Source organism: Odocoileus virginianus, chromosome 4 (assembly GCF_023699985.2).
Source record: "Odocoileus virginianus isolate 20LAN1187 ecotype Illinois chromosome 4, Ovbor_1.2, whole genome shotgun sequence".
Taxonomy (NCBI): domain Eukaryota; kingdom Metazoa; phylum Chordata; class Mammalia; order Artiodactyla; family Cervidae; genus Odocoileus; species Odocoileus virginianus.
The window spans coordinates 20,518,585-20,529,482 of NC_069677.1; the positions used below are offsets into that span (position 1 = coordinate 20,518,585).

General features: G+C 39.6%; 1 long non-coding RNA gene across 2 annotated transcripts in view; it reads right to left on the minus strand.

The window, feature by feature from the left end:
* The window catches only part of LOC110126864 (uncharacterized), a 131,929-nt gene extending 122,911 nt beyond the window's left edge, over positions 1 to 9,018 (minus strand). For both annotated transcript variants that reach the window (XR_011487141.1, XR_002310565.2), the window contains exon 1: positions 8,802 to 9,018. This is a non-coding gene — a long non-coding RNA (uncharacterized lncRNA). The remainder of the gene's footprint in view (positions 1 to 8,801) is intronic.
* Positions 9,019 to 10,898: the final 1,880 nt, after the last annotated feature.

Sequence of the window (10,898 nt, forward strand, 5' to 3'; positions counted from 1 at the left end):
ACTATATAGGTGTTTTTAAAATAAAACAATTTTAAAAAACAAAATCACCACTTTGAATTGTATTCCACTCTACATTTTACAAAGCCCTTTCACATACGGGAACTCACACCACAGATGCACAGGTGGGATTATACCTATTAATCCTCATCTTGCCGATACAAAAACCAAGACTCATAAAAGCAAGAGCAGATCAAGAAATCAAGCAGGACATAAATCACCATAGGACTTGAGCTGAGTTCAGGCATAGTTTCAGTTCAGTTCAGTATGATATCCCAGACAATTTTCATATGTAATCCTGACTGCAGTGTATGCTGTTAGTTACCTGATAAACAAGAGTTAAGTCAAATCATAACATCCTCAGTGTTACTGCAAGTGGTTTTTTCTTACCCAGTACATAGCAAAGCAAAGGATTGCAGCCTGGACTAGGATGAAAAGTCTGTGGTTTTGTATGATAGAAATAACCCCAATGAAGGACTCAGGAAACCTGAATTCTGGCCTCGACTCAACCACTAACTTTTGTCATGCTGATAACTAACATTGATTGAGGCCTGACTCTGTGCCATGCACTATATTCTTATCATTTAAGCCTTATAGCAAACAGTGGGCATAGGGACGTTTATTATTCCATTTTTGCAGGTAAGGAAACCAAGGTATAAAGCAGGTAAGTAACTTGTATAGATCAAACTGCTAGTAAGTACTATAATAAATGTTATTTGTAGAATGAAGGCATTGGACTAGTATGACCTCAAAGGTACTTTCCAACCCATTCCATCCATAATTCAGGGAGTTCTTGCCTAATCCTCACTCCTCTGGGGGGTAATTCTGTGGTTCTGGGCAGCTCTACATCAAACCTCAGACATCTCAAGGTCTCCCAGGACACCAAGGTTGAAAAACTGGTGAATAGTTGCATAATGTGGGATTTTTCTAATCATCGAAAGAATGAAACAAGTGAAAACAGGCAAAAGGTAAAAATCCTAATTCTTCCCCAGATTATCAATTTCATGTATATATTTATTACATTTGTAATCATGAGGTTCATTCCATTTTGCATTTTTCTTTCTTCATTTAATATACTATCACAAATATTTTTTCAGTAATTATGACCAAATTTCTCCATAATTATCATTTTCATGACTACACAGTCAGTAATAACTACCACATGATATAGCACCAAAATATCATAATAAACTGATTACCCCTTTACAAAATAATTTAAGCATATTTTGATATTTTTTTAATATACAATGGTGTAATGAATATCTTCACAGTTCATTTCTCTCACATCAGGTATAATGTTTCTATAGCATGCATTCCCCAGAAGGCAAGGCTAAGCAAAGGGCATACCCACATTTGTGGCTAATACACTCTGTAAAGGGAGAGTGTAATGTTGATAGTGACCACACATGACCCGCATTGTTGAAATCTTAACACAATGAACACTGAACACACTTCCAGATTTTGAGTGAATACGACCGATTTGCTAAGGTAAACAAACATTAATTTAATAGAAGTTTTGAAGCTGAATGCTTGGTGCTTGCATTCAAGGGGGGAAAGGTCTATAATAAGTACTTACAAGAAGTAGACTTAAAGGAATACAGAGAAAGAAATATCATGTGACATCCCTTACATGCGTAATATAAAAATAAATGTTACAAGTGAACACCTTACTTATTACAAAACAGAAAGAGATTCACAGACTTAGAGAACGAATTCATGATTACCAGAGGGGAAGGATGAAGGGAAGGGATAGTTAGGGAGTTTGGGACAGGCATGTACACTCTGCAATATTTAACACGGATAACTAACAAGGACCTACTGTATAGCACGTAGAACTCTGCTCAATGTTATGTGGCGGCCTGGATATTGGATAGGAGGGGAATTTGTGAGTAAATGAATACAGTACATGTATGGCTGAGTCCCTTCTCTGTTCACCTGAAAAATATCACAGCATTGTTAACCAGCTATACCCCAATACAAAATAAAAAGTTTAAAAAAGAAAGTTCCCACATGATGCAATGAAGATCCTGTGTGCTGCAACTAAGACCTGATACAGACAAATAAATAAATACTAATTAAAAAAAAAAAAACCTTAGGAAAGAAGACTCCCAAAATTAAAAATAAATAAAATGGAAAACCAATAAGGACCTACTGTATAGCCCAGGGGATTCTGCTTAAGGTCATGAGGCAGCCTGAATGGGAAGGGAATTGGGGGGAGAACAGATATGCACATATGTATTGTTGAGTCACTCTGTTGTGCACCTGAAAATATAACAACATTGTTACTCAGTTATACTCCAATATAAAATAAAAAATTTTTTAAAAAGAAATAGATTTACAGGAATAAAAAGAGATTTTATGGAAAGTTTAAAAAGGCCAAACCTTCAAGAGATTAGTACTCAGGAGACATAAGCAAACCAGTTCTCATGGACCTCACTTTGATAGTTTCTTCTTAATACTAAAGAAACACACTGCCACCTGTGTCAGATAATCAGAAAAGGTGGTTAAAGATAGGAATCATCAGAATGCTTATATTTTAATACAAGACATTGATTTTCCAGTCAGTATGCCACGTCATTTCTTTAAGCATGCATTTTCCAATTCCGGAGTTCCTTCTCAATTTTTCTTGACTAACCCACTCCCGTAACCTATTCTCCATCATTTCCAGTTTCCAGTTTTTGTTTTTATTTTGCTTGCTTTTGTTTTATTTGTCTTAATGAGGCAAGTCTTTATAAAAACTTGAAGAATTCTTCTAGATTTTAATTTTTGTCATCTTTTACAGTTGTTTTATCCACAAACTAATTGCAGAGTATTTTCCTTAGCATCCGAGCTCCTTTAAGCCTTTCCAAAGCAAATAATTTAATTTTCATTGAAACAATCTCCTATTTTCACATTCATACTTTCTTTGTTTGTATAAAACTTAAGTAATATATTAACTAATGCACTTGGCATAAATAAGCTTTGTGAAAAAAAATCAGTTGACCCTTGGTAAGCATACAATTCAACTGATGGGAGGAGATGAACACAGGACAAGAAAGCAGTCTTATAGCTAGGAGTATTTAGTGTGCTATGGGCATCTGTCAGAAGGCTTTGGACTTCTGTCAGTCAAGTGGAGTTACATCTACTGACTAATGAGTGCTCCTCAAGATAAGAGAGAAGGAGAGAATGAGGACTGAATTCCTGGACCATGAATGCACAAGCGGTATATACCTACTGTCTCTATGTCAACAAGTGGCTAAAGAGACACAAAGTCTAACTTTATGAAAAGAGAGCTCGTGTCCGTCACTTTCTTGGAAACCTCATTCCAAGGTTAACTCAAGGATTTATATAGATTGTGAGGTGGTCTGCACAGCTGCATTAACAACTGTACTCATCTTTAGAAAGCTCATAGATCTCCCTGTGAATCCCACTCCTACAGGATTCTGAAGATCCCAGAATAGGGATGACTTTTCCAGAAAGCAGGAGTGCTTTTGTAATGGTAACAACACCACCATTTGTGAGAAACTCTGAGCCAAGATGGGCTTCCCTGATAGCTCAGTCAGTAAACAGTCTGCCTGCAATGCAGGAGACCCTGGTTCTGAGCGACTTTCACTTCGACTTCATTGTACCAAGATACAATTTATGCTTGAAAACCTTAACCATTTGCTCCAGAACAGCCCTCAGTGATCATGCAGTTCCCCCTGTCTGAATGAACTAGGGCTCAGAGAGGTCAGCAGTTTGTCTGAGGTCATCTGTCCATGACACAGTGCTCAGAACAGATTATTTCTCTACACTTGGCTAGCTTAAGAAATTAGCTTCTCTTGAATGGCTAGTGAATAAGGGCCATAGGTATATTTGAAACCCAAATATCCAGCCAAAGTCCAGCTTCCAGTTTCACAGAACGTGAGACTCTAGAAGATGTAGGAATTGGATCCTGAACGTAGAGCAACAGCAAAAAGTGCCGGGCTCCACTTCAATTTTACTACAGTCACTCATGGTGGAAGTCATTTCTATTCATGTGGTTTAATTATTCATTCGATAATTTGACTAGGACATTTCTACGCTTCATTTTGTTTGCTGTTGTTTAGTTGCTAAGTCATGTCCCACTCTTTTGCAACCCCATGGACTATAGCCTACCAGCCTCCTCTATCCATGGAATTCTCCAGGCAAGAATACTGGAGTGGGTTGCCATTTCCTTCTCTAGAGGATCTCCCCAACCCAGAGATCGAAGCCATGTCTCCTGTATTGGCAAGCAGATTCTTTAGCACTGTGTCACCTGGGAAGACGCCAATACCCATTAAGTGAAGTCACTCAGTCGTGTCCGACTCTTTGCGACCCCATAGGCTGTAGCTTACCAGGTTCCTCAGTCCATGGGATTTTCCAGGCAAGAACACAGGAATGGATTTCCTTCTCCAGGGGATCTTCCCGACCCAGGGATCGAACTTGGGCCTCCCGCATTGTAGGCAGATGCTTTACCGTCTGAGCTACCAGGGAAGCCCCCAAGTCCCATTAGCAATTCCCAAAACAAAGTCTGGGTTTTCCTCCTTTTCTAGGCCTTTTCTCCCTTTGGTGCAACCCAGAGATGATGACCACTAGGGGTCAGACTTGCAAGAAGGTATCCAAGTCATTTTTTCTGTTTGTTTTGTTTTTTATATTTTTTTTTTTGGTTTTTTTGTTTGTTTGTTTGTTTTTTGTTTTGTTTTGTTTTTTAATTGGGAGGAAATAAGAGGTCTTCTAGCCCAGCATGTATTGCCACATTTAAACTCTTTCAACATGGGAGACTCTTAAATTCTTAAAGATTTCTAAGAAACAGAGGTTTCACAACCTTCTCTTCCAAGAAAATCTTCCTTGTATTTAACCTAGATCTCTCAAATATAATTTGAACCTATCTCTTATGGTGGCTCAATAGTACATGAACCAAGAACTTCCAGATATTCAAGCTGGATTTAGAAAAGGTAGAGGAACCAGAGATCAAATTGCCAACATCTGGATCATAGAAAAAGCAAGAGAGTTCCAGAAAAACATCTACTTCTGCTTTATTGACTACACCAACAAACTGTGGAAAATTCTTATAGAGATGGGAATACCACACCACCTTACCTGCCTCCTGAGAAATCTGTATGCAGGTCAAGAAGCAACAGACAGATAGAACTGGACATGGAACAACAGTCTGGTTCCAAAATGGGAAAGGAATATGTCAAGGCTGTATATTGTCACCCTGCTTATTTAACTTATATGCAGAGCACATCATGCAAAATGATAGGCTGGATGAAGCACAAGCTGGAATCAAGATTGCCGGGAGAAATATCAATAACCTCAGATATGCAGATGACACCACCCTTATGGCAGAAAGCAAAGAGGCACTAAAGAACCTCTTACTGAAAGTGAAAGAAGAGAGTGAAAAAGCTGGCTTAAAACTCAACATCCAAAAAACTAAGATCATGGCATCTGGTACCATCACTTCATGGCAAATAGATGGGGAAACAATGGAAACAATGACAGACTTTATTTTCTTGGGCTCCAGAAATCACTACAGATGGTGACTGCAGCCATGAAATTAAAAGACACTTGCTCCTTGGAGGAAAAGTTATGGACAACCTAGACAACATATTAAAAAGCAGAGACATTACTTTGCCAACAAAGGTCCATCTAGCCAAGGCTATGGTTTTTCCAGTAGTCGTGTACGGATGTGAGAGTTGGACTATAAAGAAAGCTGAGCACCAAAGAATGATGCTCTTGAACTGTGGTGTTGGAGAAGACTCTTATTAAGAGTCCCTTGGCCTGCAGAGAGATCAAACCAGTGAATCCTAAAGTAAGTCAGTCCTGAATATTCATTGGAAGGACTGATGCTGAAGCTGAAACTCCAATACTTTGTCCACCTGACGCAAAGAACTGGCTCATTGGAAAAGACCCTGATGCTGGGAAAGACTGAAGGCAGGAGGAGACGGGGATGACAGAGAGATGAGATGGTTGGATGGCATCACCGACTTAATGGACATGAGTTTGAGCAAGCTCTGGGAGTTGGTGATGGACAGGGAGGCCTCGCATGTTGCAGTCCATGGGGTCACAGAGTCAGACACGACTGAACTGAACTGAACTTATGATGGTATCTCAGGGGACACTGATAATGCTTGGCTATTATCCTCTGCGTAAGATAGGTGCTCTTCTGAGCAAGCATCAGTTTATGTCTCAGTTTCCATATCTGCAAAATGGGAACCAGGATTGGAGTCACTCTTCCACTAAATATCACCTAAGTACAGGCTTCCCAGGTGGGTGCATGCTAAGTCACTTCAGTCATGTCTGACTCTTTGAGACCCTATGGACTATAGCCCGCCAGGCTCCTTGGTCCATGGGATTCTCCAGGCAAGAATACTGGAGTGGGTTGCTATGCCCTCCTCCAAGGGATCTTCCTGACCCAGGGATCGAATCCACATCTCTTATGTCTCATGCATTGGTAGGTGGGTTCTTTACCATTAGTGCCACCTGGAATTCACCTGCAAACACAGGAAACATAAGGGGTGCAGGTTGATTCTCTGGCTCAGGAAGATTCCCTGGAGAAGGAAATGGCAACCCACTCCAGTATTCTTGCTTGGATAATTCCATGGACAGAGGGTCCATAGGGTCGAAAAGTGTTCAACCTGACTGAGCATGCATGCATGCACTGTAGCTGGAATTGTTTACAGGAAGCCCTTGACAGGCTTCAGCCCTTGATGAGTTTTGATGATCTCCAAGATCTCTGACGTTGGCTCTAAAGTTCAATGATTAAATGAGGTTACTTGTCATTTTCTTAAGTAGGGACGTATTAACCTTTCAAAATAGATGAGGCCCTTAATGGTCTTTAAAGCCACTTACAGTAGGGTTCTATAGTTCTAATTGCTGGGCTTCTCTAATCCTAGTAGCCTTCTTTCAGAATTCTTTCTTTCACCCATCTTAATTATGCTTTATACCTTTCTTTCGCCTCAAAACCTGTCCATATTTTATGGCTCAGATGCACCTTTTCACTAAGTATTCTTCTCATCCAGAGCTTACCATCTCTACTCATTTTTTGAGGCTCTGTTCACCCCAAGGGTATGGAGGTGAATACAGAGGGGGTGAATACAGAGGGGGTGAATACAGAGGGGGTGAATACAGAGGGGGTGAATACAGAGGTAGATATGGAGGTATGGCAGAGGGAGAGCCCAGATTCACATCCCTCAACCTCTTCCCATACCACAAGGAGCTTAGTTCCCTTGTTGTTTTGTTTTAAAAATACTAGTTCTATATTTTTCAATCTCTGTGTGCGTGTGTGCCTAAAGCTCAGTTGCTTCAGTCGTGTCCGACTCTTTGCAGCCCTGTAGCCTGTAGCCTGCCAGGCTCCTCTGTCCATGGGATTCTCCAAGCAAGAATACTGGAGTGGGTTGCCACGTCCTCCTCCAGGGGATCTTCCCGACACAGAGATCGTACCTGCATCTCTTATGTTTCCTGTGTTGGCAGGTGGGTCCTTTACCTCTAGCATTGCCTGGGAAGCCCCTTTTAAACCTCTACACAGGTGTGAAAATTTTATCCAATATAAAAATGTCTACATTCAAGAATAAAATTCTCCATTTCTTCCTCTTGCTTCAAGTGTGTGTTTCAGAGGTAAAGGCTATGTGTGGATTGGTGATTATCCCTTCAGATTTTCGCCTTTTGTACACACACATACAAGCTTTTTGTTTTTTACCAACTCAGTATTTTCAAAGAGGTATGCGCATCACTTACTAAAGATAGCTTTATAGTGGGAATGAATAAACTGCCAATACATCCAGTAATGAGAATGAGTAATTGAAAACATTACATTGAGTGAAATTAGACACACAGACAAGTACATATAGTACTATATTATTCCATTAGTATGAAATTCTAGAACAGGTCAAACTAATCCATGGTGAAAAATATTAGAACAGAGTTTTCTCCTAGTCGGGGAAGATCATTATTGACTCAAATGGGATATGAGAAAATCCTGCATGTGAAGATGTTATATATCCTAATAGGGGTTCAGGATGCACAGATGTACTCATTTGTAAAAATTTAGTGACTGTATGATAAAAACTATTCATTTCATTGTATATAAATGTATATTTTTAAACAGTCGACAAATATTGATCTCCAGCAAATGCTGAAAAATTCAATAAATGTACTGTTGCCTGCAAATTACTTTGAAATACGTAAAATGTGGATTGGTGGATGGATAAAGGAATGGATAAATAATAAAGCAAGTTCTGTAAAATGTTAATGGTAGAATCAAAAAAGTGGGTCTATGGGTGTTAAAAAATTTTCTCATCTTTGCTACAGACTTAAAATTTTTCACAATAAAATGGAAAAAAGTGCCTTGAAAAATTTCAAAGACATACAAATAGAACAGACTATTATTGATCATTTATAACTATTATTAATAGTAACAATAAGTCATCACATTTTGCAGCCCCTAGAAATAGCATAAGGGTAAGGACCTAATGCTGTCCTCTAGATCCTCACAAATTAGTAACTATATCATTCATATAGGCTCCTTTGGAATTAATAGTCATAGATGATATACTGGACACTCCTACATACCATAAGCTTCAAATACAGTATGTCACTAAATCCTTTCACTTTGAAAAATATTAGTATTCCTAGCTTAAGGAAAAGCAGGATAATAAGGCTTGGACTTAAGACAACTAATTCCAAATCACATGACAAGTGAATGGCTGGGCCAGGATTAAAACTTAGTCTTACATAACCCTGAAGCCCATGTTCTGCTCACTAGAATATACTGTCTCTCAAACGAAGCCCCTCCTGGTCTCTGCCTGCCAGGCAGAACCACAGACCTGGCATCAAGGAATGCAGAGGATGCGGATGGAGGAATCCCCAGACTTGTCATGGAGCGGTAGCTGCCTTGGTCACCTGGACCTCCTGGTGATGGCTGAAGTTAGCTCCAGAAGCCCTCAGCATCAATCAGCACAAGCTTCCACACGACGTGACGACCTCCGGGCTTTGCAGAGGGAGTTAAAGGCAGTAAACTCTAAGCCAGCAGTAAAAATCCAATGTGTTCTGATGTGTCACATCAAAACTTGGAAACCTCCAGGGTTCCACCCTCCCCACCTCCCCCTCAACAGCTGCAAATGTTTGTTTTATTTCTCTCACATCTGGCCAGCCCATGTGTAAACAGAACGAAGGGTCAGTGAGGAAAGGATCTGAGTGCCTCATTTCTTAGCCTCTTCCGTATGTAGTGGAATGGGACAGAGGCTGAGTTAGGAAATATGTTTTTTTAATTTCATTGAGATTGAGGCAGTAGTTTACAAATGCATGTTAGGATTTCTTACTGATGGGTCCTTTTTCATACCTTTGTAGGGAGGCAGTTGGGGAGTGGGGAAACCTTTAGACTGAAAATTAGATGACCCAGAATCCAACCTGGGCTCCTCCAATAATTGGGAGGAAATTTTTTTCATTCTAGGTCTTATTGTAGCATCTGGGTTATAACAGGGTGAAACCTTTTCTAAGGTTTCATCCAGCTTTAGTATTCCATTCTTTCCAGCATAATTTCAGTGTTTACCATATTACTGCCTCTGTTTATTCAATAAGCATAGTCCTAGCCACTGTCTTTCCATTATCTATGTGTGTGCTAAATCACTTCAGTCATGCCTGATTCTTTGCAACTCTATGAACTGTAGCCCACCAGGTTCCTTGGTCCATGAGATTCTCCAGGCAAGAATACTAGAGAGGGTTGCCATGCCCTCCTCCAGGGGATCTTTCTGACCCAGGGATTGAACCTTCATCTCTTATGTGTCCTGCATTAGCAGGCAGGTTCTTTACCACTAACGCCACCTGTCCATTGTCTACATGATACCTCAAATAGTATTAACCCCCTGAACTTTTTAAATGTCCAATAAGTTTTATCTTGCTTCCCTCCAAAGAACATGTTAGGACTAAACTCAGTGCTAACGATAGGATTCAATCTATCAATTATTGCTTCTGTTTGAAAAGCTAATTATTTAAGCAAGGTCTTTTGCCTTGTTAAAAATTATAAGTAGATTAAGTATTTGCTGAGCCTGATTTTTAATGTGAAATGTATGCCTTTGATATTCAAATATACTTTTAAAAATTTCAATACATTTTCATTTCCTAAAAACTAGATCAAGGTAAAGTTCTTATTTAAAATAAGCATGCTATTAGCCTTGATAAATGAAATGCAAACAAAATCATGCATTATGAATTTATAAATACACCTTGAACGTAAGGTAAAGACTGTTGACTTAATTTAATGAGCAATGAATGACTGATGAAAGTTTTTAACCTAAGGAGTAATACAATCTGAGATTAGAAGTTATTTTAAGAAATTGCTCTTTGTAACCCCACCATTAGGCCTCAAGAAAAAGGTAGAATTCCTAATTTTATGTCCATTTCCCTAGATCCAGTTTCCCCAAATCATATGTTTCCACTACAAGATAATCTTTTAGGCTGAATTGCCACAGCAAATTCTTTCTTATCAACAAGATGAGACAAAAGAAAGAAATTTAAATAGAAGGAATGAGAAATGGGGAGACAAGAGAACCTCATGGAATGAATTTATCTTATTCTGAACTTGTGTTTAAACAGGCATAGCACAGAGCTTCCCTGAAGGGGAACCCATGTCTCAAGGAAACCCCAATTCTTTTTCAGCCTTTCAGAGTTCCTGTTGGCCCCATTTCCAAGAAGGTCGAGACTGCTGGAGCCTGCTCCGGGCCAGCAGAGGGCACTCTTGCAGCAGAATTAAGGACCTTGGTGGGAAACTCTGGGAGGACAATCTCAACCTTCTTCACCAGAGGGCTGGCTGGTCTTCTCTGAACCTTGTGTGCTGACCTGAAAGACAGATGATGATTGGTCCTTCTCGCCTCGTCTTATAGAATTCTGCTCATGGTCCAGTTAAACTGCTGAAGACCCCATTT